The 10,179-nt window shown below is 38.1% G+C and overlaps 1 long non-coding RNA gene across 1 annotated transcript; it reads left to right on the top strand.

Moving 5' to 3' along the window:
* The first annotated feature begins 2,602 nt into the window (after nucleotides 1-2,602).
* LOC121884564 lies at nucleotides 2,603-6,502 on the top strand. The gene is made up of 3 exons (XR_006092364.1): nucleotides 2,603-4,672; nucleotides 5,543-6,013; nucleotides 6,164-6,502. It is a non-coding gene; the product is annotated as an uncharacterized LOC121884564 (long non-coding RNA).
* Nucleotides 6,503-10,179: the final 3,677 nt, after the last annotated feature.

Raw genomic sequence — 10,179 nt, 5'->3', positions numbered from 1 at the left:
TGGGACTCGTGGTTAACTTTTCATTTTGTGTTTTTATGAAAAATCTGACTTTTTATTAAACCTGCAATAAGAGATTTTTTTGTTCATTAGTTTTCAGCAGAAACAAGTACTTGAACTTATTAGCAAACAGTTGCTTATTTCCACATCCAGCAGTTATCATTCATGTGGAGTCGTGTTTCTGTCCACCTGGTGAATGTAAGTCCAATATTCACTCTCTTTTAGCTCTGTTTTTACTCTCTACCAACTCCTGAGGGAAATATCTGACTCTTTAGCTGCTAAATGCTCCACTATGTTAACCAGCTAGTCTACAGCTAACTGTGTCTGTTTGCCGTTTGGTGCTGAGCAGGTAGTGTACAGCGGCTTTTTGCAGCTTTTTCTCTGAAAACAGACGCTATGCGACGCTGAGAGTGAACCAAAACACTAAAGTTGCAGCCGGACAGATAAACAATGAGCTGAAACTCACTATAAAGCTCCGTAAAGCTGAGAGGAGCTGCAGAGTCACTGATAACTAGCACAGTTGCTCTTTTGGAACGTTTCAGCAAATGCCCCAAAATAAAATATGTTAATGTTCAAGTGACAAAACCCTCTAGCAGGAACAGGTATTATGATTTGTGTCAGTGGTGTTTGCAGAGGCAGTGGAGACCACAGATGTTTCACATTTCCCAGTCAAGTCAGTCAACTTTGTTTCTTTAGCATCACCTCGAAGGTCTCCATAAAGTTGTCATTTCAACCCAAACCACAATGTCTCCCTGACCTTGTGCCTAAACCTGACCAAACCTTAATCATAATGGTGTCAGAGCAGAAAACGCTTATATGTGTCGCTATGGAGGATTTTTACAAATCATCCAAGCACTGAAAAGCTGCAACTGAGACTCACATAACGTTGGGTCCCATGTAAGAACATTTCTGGATTCTTCTCCTGAATCTCTCTTTTTTTCTGTGAGGTTTGCTCATATGAGTGCTCCAATTCAGTCTCTCAAACTCTCTGCCCAAACTTGTAGTGGTTTCAGCCTGTATATTTAGCCACATTTAGGCTAAAATGCAAATGTTCGGAACATACTGATCACATAGATGGACAGTGAAGAAGTGGCTTTTGCTACACGAGTGGATAGAGAAGTTTATATGAATGTTTTGATCATTTTTTAATGGCAAAATAAAACTATAATAACGTGCATTTTCCATAAGGTGCAGTGTGATCCCACAGGTCTGACTGCTGCATTCACTGTCATCTGTAAACAGCGACGTCCAAAGCTCCTTGTCCAGTTTGTTTTGGTGTCAGCTGTCCTGAAGCTGTTCGGGTGAATAATGAGCTCTGTGACACTGAGGCTGGTTATTAAAAGGCGCTCGTACTTCTTGCCCTCCAGACAAAACAGCGCTGGCAAAATATTTATACGCCGTACTGGAGAGTGATTAAATGTTGACGAGGAGCCTCATTCAAACAGCTTCACACTCTTTTTTCTCATTATTTGTACAAGTGTTTTGTAAAGAAGGGAGAGCAGAAGCATCCTGGAGGAATTTGTCGAATATTAACTTTGTATGTTTGTATTTAGGTGTCTGCTGCTTGGTTAAACAGTGAAACATTGTAATAATGACAACCTTTATTAAATCTAATAAAACCTAACAAAGCAAGAAGAATTATATTAAATTCATGTAATATGTGTGCTGAACAAGAGTCAGAGGATTGAATAAATAATTACACACTTCTGAACAAGAGATTGGAGCATTTTCTACCATTTAGCCTTGACTTTAATGACATATAATTACAATTAAAAAGAAAAACTTGCATTTATATTTCACATAATTATCTCTCAAAGAGAGCTGAAACTATCAGTGACAGAAAATTAATTGCTGATAATTTTATGGACAGAGTACTTTGGTGTTGTCAATGGGGAAATTATAGAATTATAGCAGACATTTGACATACTAATCATAAAATAAAACAAACAACATACAAGAGGTAAATCACAAAATAGAATAATAAAAACATGAAAAAAAAAAGTTAACTAGAAACTGAAGTGAAACTACAGACTAGGACCATACCCCCCCCACCCCGACCATATATATATATATATGTATATATATATATATATATATATATATATATATATATATATATATAATATATATATATATATATTATATATATATATATATAATATATATATAATATATATATATATATATATAATATATATATAATATATATATATATATATATATATATATAGAACAGAGTGGAACAGAGTGGGCTCATCAGGAGGGGAGCCTTAAAGAGACAGGAACTAAAACAGACTAAAGAGACAAACGCTATGCTGAGGAGCTGCATAAAGGGTCATTATTAGATAAATAAGGAGTTTTTTGGACTGTGAATCAAACATGCTTCTCTAGTGAAGTCCAAAAATAAATATTGTGTATCAAGCAACATTCAAGTGAAGAGCAACGACCAAACTTGCATCTTACAGGTCCAAAGTGACATTTGCAGGTATGTTTACATGCTGTTTAATGTGTGGCAGCTGAGCAGCTAATTAGCTAGCTAACCTAGCTTGCTAACTGACGTTAGTGGTGCACTTTTCCCCGGTGAATGTTTGTTTGGTGACTCATTCAACAAGCTAAGGTTCAGGACAAGACGTGTGTTCATGTTTGTAAGTTAGATAAGAAGGAGACTTTAGCAGGAATGTGGGTTGTGAGTCTGTGGGTCTTGTGTTGTGTAGCAGGATGCAATCAGGCTCAGTGTGACCGTCTGCTCTGCCGATGATAAAACACCACGTTATCACTTTATGCAAAGATTTGACTTTCTGTATGGGAATGTAAACAAATGATGGAATGTATTTAATCATAGTAATGTGAAACTAGGGACACCATCATGAAATCAAAGAATTTAAAATATAAATTTCTCCCTTTTGGTTTCTGATTTTTTCTGAAAGGAGAACAGAGGACTGAGGTGACTTTCAGAGCAGATATGTTGATGTATGAGACAAAAAAGGCAATTTAATGTCAGACTTTAAGCATACCGTAGTTGTGATGTTCAGATATTGTAGAAAGCAATCATTTTAAAACATTTAAACTGCATGAACCTGTCAAAAACAAAGTTTACTCAGATCAGTAGGCTCTCACACTTTTTCTCTTGTAAATTTTGTAATCGCTTGGTGCACTCCTCCATTTCAACAGATACCAAAACAACTCTTCTTTCAGTGGTGTCACTGCTGATCAGGAGATCTAGTGAGAGAGTGTTGCTTCACTGACAGATCATCTGCTTTGAAACAGTTTGAATTGTTTTGTTTCTCAGCTTCAGTTTGGTTTTTCTCTTTTGTTATTTTCCAATAATGGAGCAGACGTTGGGCCAACACATTCAGCCTCACTGCATCTTTTTTTCTTCCTATTCTCTCTCACTCATGCAAACAAATTGAGGCAGGAAAAGTCTGAAACGAGGCAGGCAGAGTAATCCCTCCTCCATCTCCCTGTCATGGCTTCTAATCCAAGGCCCAGATGCCCCGAGCTCCTCAGCCAACTCTGCATGTGTGAGGTTTGTTAGGTCACTGTAGATGAGCACACATACACAAACTGAGGGATTTTGTCTGGAAACAAAGCAGGAAACAGCTGGAACCTGGGAGTGTCTTGTTAATTTGTTAAGACTCTGCAGACTCCTGGATGTCAGTCACAAACAGCAGAAGGTGTCGCAGCAGCTCAGTCTAGCTAATTGTTAACTTTCACATTAAAACTGATAAATGTGTTGGCTGGTTGGCAGCTAAGATGAGTCTTTATCAATTGTCATGTAGACACTGGATGCTGCAGCTAAAGAAAAACAATGTAATGGAAGTTATAGCAGCTGGGTATCACCTCAGGTAGTCAGGTTCCACAGTAAGGCCCTTATTTCTCATGAAAGGCTGTGCAAGACCAGATGTTCGCTACTTTAACTAACTTGTGCTAACAGGACAGGTATCATAAGCATGTAGCATTAAACTTTGTGAAATAGTGTGCTAATATACTTGCACAATCATTTCTGGGTTCCTACTTATTACCGCTCGACTGCTTCCAGTTCAACAACCGCAACGTTCAACACCCGCTGTCTACAAGAGCTGCCAAAGTTGAACATCACCGATGGTCATTAGATTTGCAGGACGACTAAAGCATCAACCAGCAAATGAGATAAAGGATTTAAATTATATGCTGCATCATATATAAACAACTATGAAGGCAAGAAAACAACTATTAACTGGCTAACTAGCTAATGCTAGCTAACGTCAAATGCTAGCTTTCAGTGTACAAGTTCGCTAACATTAACTAACCTATCTGTATAATGTTAGGTAACGCTATGTGCTTTATCTTGTGTTAATTCTTTATATTACGACCTGTTTTCTTAATCAGCATTTTATATCAGCTTTAGCTATCGTTAGCATTTTGGGTTAACTAACTTTAGTTGTGTTGTTAGCCACTGTTATGCCTAACAGTAGCTAGGTAGCTAACGTTACCTAATATTACTTGCTACGTGTAAAGTATCATGGATGTGTAAGATGAGTTGACGTGAATAATACAGATGTAACACTAATGAGACTTTGATTGCATGTTATTTTATTCATTGTCCAATAAAGACAGGCTGACAGGGTGGAGCGAGAGTGCTCGCTACATGTGCTACATGTCAATGAGGACGACTGAGACACAAGACAGTTTAACGGTGTGTTCACACCAAACGTGAAGTAATTTTTTTTGTGCTGTGAAATTACACACAAAGTAAATGCAAAGACACAAATTTATGCCGTGCAACACAAATGATGCGACTTACACAATGCGAATGATGCCCCAAACAGCCAGAATACCATCAACTGCTCAGGAACTCCACCAGGAACTCCGGTACTTCCTGTTATTTCCCTCCAGTCTCTATTCTTTACACTTTTTACAATTCAGCATCATGATGTAGTTTTTTTGGCATCCTTTTGATCCGTTTATTGCAAATAAATCACAGAAAAATCTTAGTTACTACTACTTTAAGGTCTGTAGTTGTCTGGGAAGTGCAGTAAATCAACAGGTTTTTGGGGGGGAGTTTTGTGTGACAGGTTAATGCAGTTTATCACAGCAAAACAAAGAGAGAAGAGTTGATAATGTATCTTTCAGTGTTAACGGATAAATGTCAGTATGACTGTTGTTATCAGGAGGACTGAGCTTCAGTAACATCATCACCCACGCTGGCTCCCGTTGTCCAGGTGGGGACTAGTCAGTGCCTGCCGTTGCTCGCTGGCTGTTTGGGGCGAATAAAAACAAATGATAGTAAGGTTGTGCTCTTGTTTGGCTAAATATTTCATAATGCTTATGTGTTCTATACCATGGGGAAAACAGTGAGTTACTATAGTGCACTGATGTAGTGCAGAAACAAGAGATACAGCTGTGGCCGCTTTGTTTTAATAAATTACATTTTTTAATTAAATCACATAAACTCCTTGATATCATTGTTCTCTCTGACTTAATAGTTTGATGAGACATTTAATAAGTTCACACTGAATGAATCAGTTTTATTAGCAGGTTTTAAAGCTTTGGTGGCTTTTTCCAGAGCTGCTGCAGTAACGACAGGCCTGAAATGCTGAAAACACAATGTGACAAGACGCGTCTCACAGGAGAAATGTCAGAAGACGGAGGTGAAGCCAAAGCCCAGAGGAGGCTCTTCTCATCAGCAGACACCTGAAAATGTTAGCCAAAAAAATAAAAAAAATAAAGAAATAAAGGACAACCATTAGCGTCTTGTGTTTTCCCGTCGGGATGATCGGCCCTTGACGGCTCCGCTGACATTTACAGGGGCCGCGGTGACAGCGGGGTCACACGCTGTCTCTCAGCAGGACGCCAAATCTGTTGCAGGAAATCTGGAGAATACAAAAACGTGCAGGATGTCGAGACTCTTCCAGAAGCCAACTCGGCGGCGCAGACAGACGGACGGACAGACTGGTTAGTGTGATTAGGACGTGGGGATGATGGCAGCCTCATTTTCTTGTGGCAGCAGTTTGATTACTGACACTTTGATAAACAAGTAGGTGACACATGAAGCGGAAAATTTCCCCCCGTCAATTTAATTCTATGTCCCATCCACACACACACACACACACACACACACACACACACACACACGCATACACTTGTCATCTCTGTCTAATAATGCCTTAACTGTGGGTCCTGATAGAAAGCATTGTGGCGTGACTGCACCATAATAACCTCGTCCACCTTTACGTGCTGAAGGAGCCCATCTCTGATGTAAGTTGAAGGTAAACTCACCAACTTCAAACACATTTTTAATTGAGAAAAATGCAGTTTTCCAACTCTTTTTTAGTTTGATAGCAACATTAATGGCTTAAGATAGAAATCACAATCTTGTGTAAGTGACATTAAGGAATTGTAAGGATTTAGTGGCAGTTAAATACTAATACAGAAACATGTGTTCGTCTCTCCTGAGTGATCACTGGGTCGAGAGGGAAATGTAGGACTCTGTATAACCAGGAATATTCAGAGGTAGAATGAACTCTGTTATTTTTTCAATTAATCAATTTGTATGTGAAATGTTAGAAGAAAGTGAAAAATGCTCATCATATTTCCAAAAGCCTAAGGTAATATTAGAATTCAAAAGTAATAATAAGCTTTATTTATAGAGCACCTTTCATGACATAAAATGCAGCTCAAAGTGCTTTACAAAAGAAATATAAAATATATTTTATATATATACATACTAAAACGGGATAAATATCAATTAAGACATTGAAAAAGAGTAAAAGACAATAAAATCTTTGAGAAGGGGCATAATCATAGAGGTAAAACAAAATCAATTAAAGGCAAGGTCATAGAAGTAGGTTTTGAGTAGAGCTGGAACAATTAGTTGATTAATTGATTAGTTGATCAACAGTCGCTTCGGTAATTTTTTAAAGTAAAAATTCCAAAAATTGGGAAAGCTGGATCAGAAAAAACAAAACATTTAAATACATGTTATTACATTGTGGGGGATTATAAAAGGCCTTTTGTTTTGTTTTTTTTTTGTTGTTTTTTTTTTTACAATTATCTGACATTAATTGTCAGATTAATCGATAATGGAAATTATCATTGGTTGCAGCCATATTCAAGCGTAGTTTATTTGAGCAAAAGTCCAAAATATTAAGTTTATTATCATATATGACATACAAGAGCATTAAATTACTCATGTTTGAGAAGCTGGAACATGTGAAATGACAATAAAATAGTTACAGATCAAATGTCAAATTAACACTGTTGACTATCAGTAAGTAAAGTACTTTAAAGGAGCTCCATCTTGTCCTGCTGAGACATTGAAATGCTGCTTATGCATCAATGCATCAGTAATAACACTTTGAAAGGAGCAACTCTACAGAGTCAGTTCTTCTACATTTGATGCTTTCATGAGCAAAGGTCCGTTTTGCTGATAAACTTCTGCATTTTTGTCTCTGAATGTAGGATTTTTACTCGTAATTGAGTAAAATGTTTCTTCCAGCACATTTAGATAAAAAGAACAGAAATTCTTTTTGCAATCTTAATAAATTACAGACGTGACAATGAGCATGTAGTGTCAGCTGTCGGCGCAGACGTGTATTCTGATTCACTCCCTGTTTAACTTTGAACTCACAAGGTCAGACAGTAATTGGCCTGCCAGGGATTCTCCGCCTGTGATTTGTGACGGTGCAGATATGCAGCACGTATTCCTCCAGCGGGAAACACGAGAGAAAGTAAATAATGCTGCTGTTGGTGGATGAAAAGCTTGTATTTTAAAAACAATAAAAATCCTGTCAGGAAGTAAGAATATGGATGAACACTGGTGGTATATCTTTAATTTATAACTAGAAATATTTTTTATATTAACAATGATTTAAACGACTCAGTTTAATGGGGTTGTTTGCAGTGATAAACCCACATACCTGCAGCTTTATTGACCTCTTTAGCCTCTTTTAGCTCATAGTTTAGCATTTTTGCTTAAAAATGGACTAAACAATAAATAGATTATCAAAATAGTTTGCGATTATAATCGTTGCAGCTCTAGTTTGATGATTTAACCAGGAGAGTTTCACGACCCTCCAAGCCTTGATGTGCTCCAACTGTCACACCGTGTCTACACTTACACACACACTACACTTACACTAGTTTTACATGTATAACTAGTCAATGTGTGTTGGGCTCTGAGCTCTTCCAAAACACAGGTGACCTACGCTCAACACTGTACCTGAACGCCTCCTGTGTAGACGCACAGACGGAGCAGTCACTGCTGCTGCTGCTCTGCTGGACGTGTTGCTGACGCTACGCTTTCAGTATAGGCCCGAGTTGTTTACGTAGCCTATGTTTATGATCAATAGGTAGCGACCTCTAGCTGCTGTAGTAATTATGACGGGAGCAAAGAAGGAAACCAGGTGATGTTATTGTAGAACAAAGTCCACATAGGGAGGAGCAAATTTTCACCTTGTCATTCACGTGAGTTTGAATGCTGGACTGTTTGTGTTTATTAGCCCCAAACCGCTGATGTACCAACAGAACGTTAGCTGTAAACTAGCTAGCAACGGATGCACCGACCATGTGTCTGTGTTCAGTTCAGCCTCTGACTGAACAGAGGTTCTTTTTCTTACTTCCCTCCAGTCTCTTTCCTTTTTCCTCATGTCTCTGTACGTTTATAAAGCAACTTAATGAGATACAAGCAGATTTTTGCTGAAGTTGAGCTCACATGGATGCATCTTTGTGTCAGTCTGCGCCACCCCACCCTACACGTCTACTCACATCTTTACATTGACTTTATATGCAATTGCATTGCTTTTAAATTCACTCCACTTTGTGTGAACACAGAGGAAAATACTTCAAATGTATAAATGTAAGTGAGTGTTTTACTACAGTGTTGAAGATTTGACATTCACGGGTCATTGATCGTGCTGATGTATTTAAAGCACAGGTTCACATTTGACAAGTCTGTCTCGATACGACAGTCAGGTGTCCATATGAACACTGAACCAGACTTCGCTTGCTGTAGTCATTCCTCCTGTGTCTGTCTGTTATCCTGTCAGATTTGTTTGGAAAGTCTCCGCAGGGACGGACTTACCGGAGTCCAATCAGTCCAAACTGACGCTGCTGAGTCCTTGCTGAGTGTTAAATTGGGTGAACTGGGAATTTGGGTGAACACAAATCCCAGTCTGAGATCAATAAAACTCCACACCTATCAGTCAACCAAGACCAGAAAAAATGAATCACAAACACATAGAGTGGTGGCCCCGTTTCTGTTTCTCTCAAATCAGCATTTTCATCTAATTGTCTAAAGTAAAACGCCAGATTTTTTTCCTCTTTAGTTTATTTGAGGTTATAATTAGTAAAAAGGCACCAGCACATTGAAAAATGTAGCTGTGTGCAATAAATCTTTTGTTTGCTTTCATAACTTAATTCAACACAAGAATCAATCATATTACCTGGCAGATTTTCTTCCCTTTTTATTATTTTACCCCGACAGAAATAAAGAAAAATAAATAAATAAAAATGTAGATTTAAAAAAATAGCATACCATGAAAATAATAAGTTACAGAAAAGACAGCGAAAGGGCACAAGTGACAAACAGAAGAGCACATATCTATAAGGGTGAGAAAAAACTGTAATTACATAACTCTGATAGGAGCTTTTCAGTTGGTAACTTCATCTGCAGCGATGTCTTGAGGTGTTCCCCAAGGTTCTGTTCTGGATCCTCTTCTGTTGAGTTTTAGAGGTATCACGGCTGTGCAGGTGGTATTCAGCTATATATTTCTTAATTAAAAGAGAGTAATGCTGAGAATTCTGGTTTGCACTTGGTATTGAGTAGTGGCAAATCCAACATGCTTGATATATTTAATCATTAATTATAAAACAACAGATGACTAAGGTGACGAGATTAAATTCAACCTGGAGACTTTGCTGATATTACTGCATTTCGAGAGGAGTTCAGGGATGAGGTTACATCGCTCCGCTCCGCTAAAACCAACCATTAAACAAACTTAAAACATACTAAACCAGCATGACAGGGATGAGAATGTCTTAACTGAACTGGAAAGAGAGACTAAAGGACTGAAATGAGGATCTGGAGAACAGAAGCCGATACAAGAATTTAAGGATAATTGAAATCCCAGAGAAAAAGGCAAACATACGGCATTTATGGCTTTGTCTTTTTCAGTCCTGGGAGAGGAGATCGAGTTTTTTCAG

This window comes from Thunnus maccoyii, chromosome 18 (genome assembly GCF_910596095.1).
Source record: "Thunnus maccoyii chromosome 18, fThuMac1.1, whole genome shotgun sequence".
Classification (NCBI taxonomy): domain Eukaryota; kingdom Metazoa; phylum Chordata; class Actinopteri; order Scombriformes; family Scombridae; genus Thunnus; species Thunnus maccoyii.
Note: the sequence above shows the minus strand (reverse complement) of the source record. Positions and strands in the feature narration are given on the sequence as shown.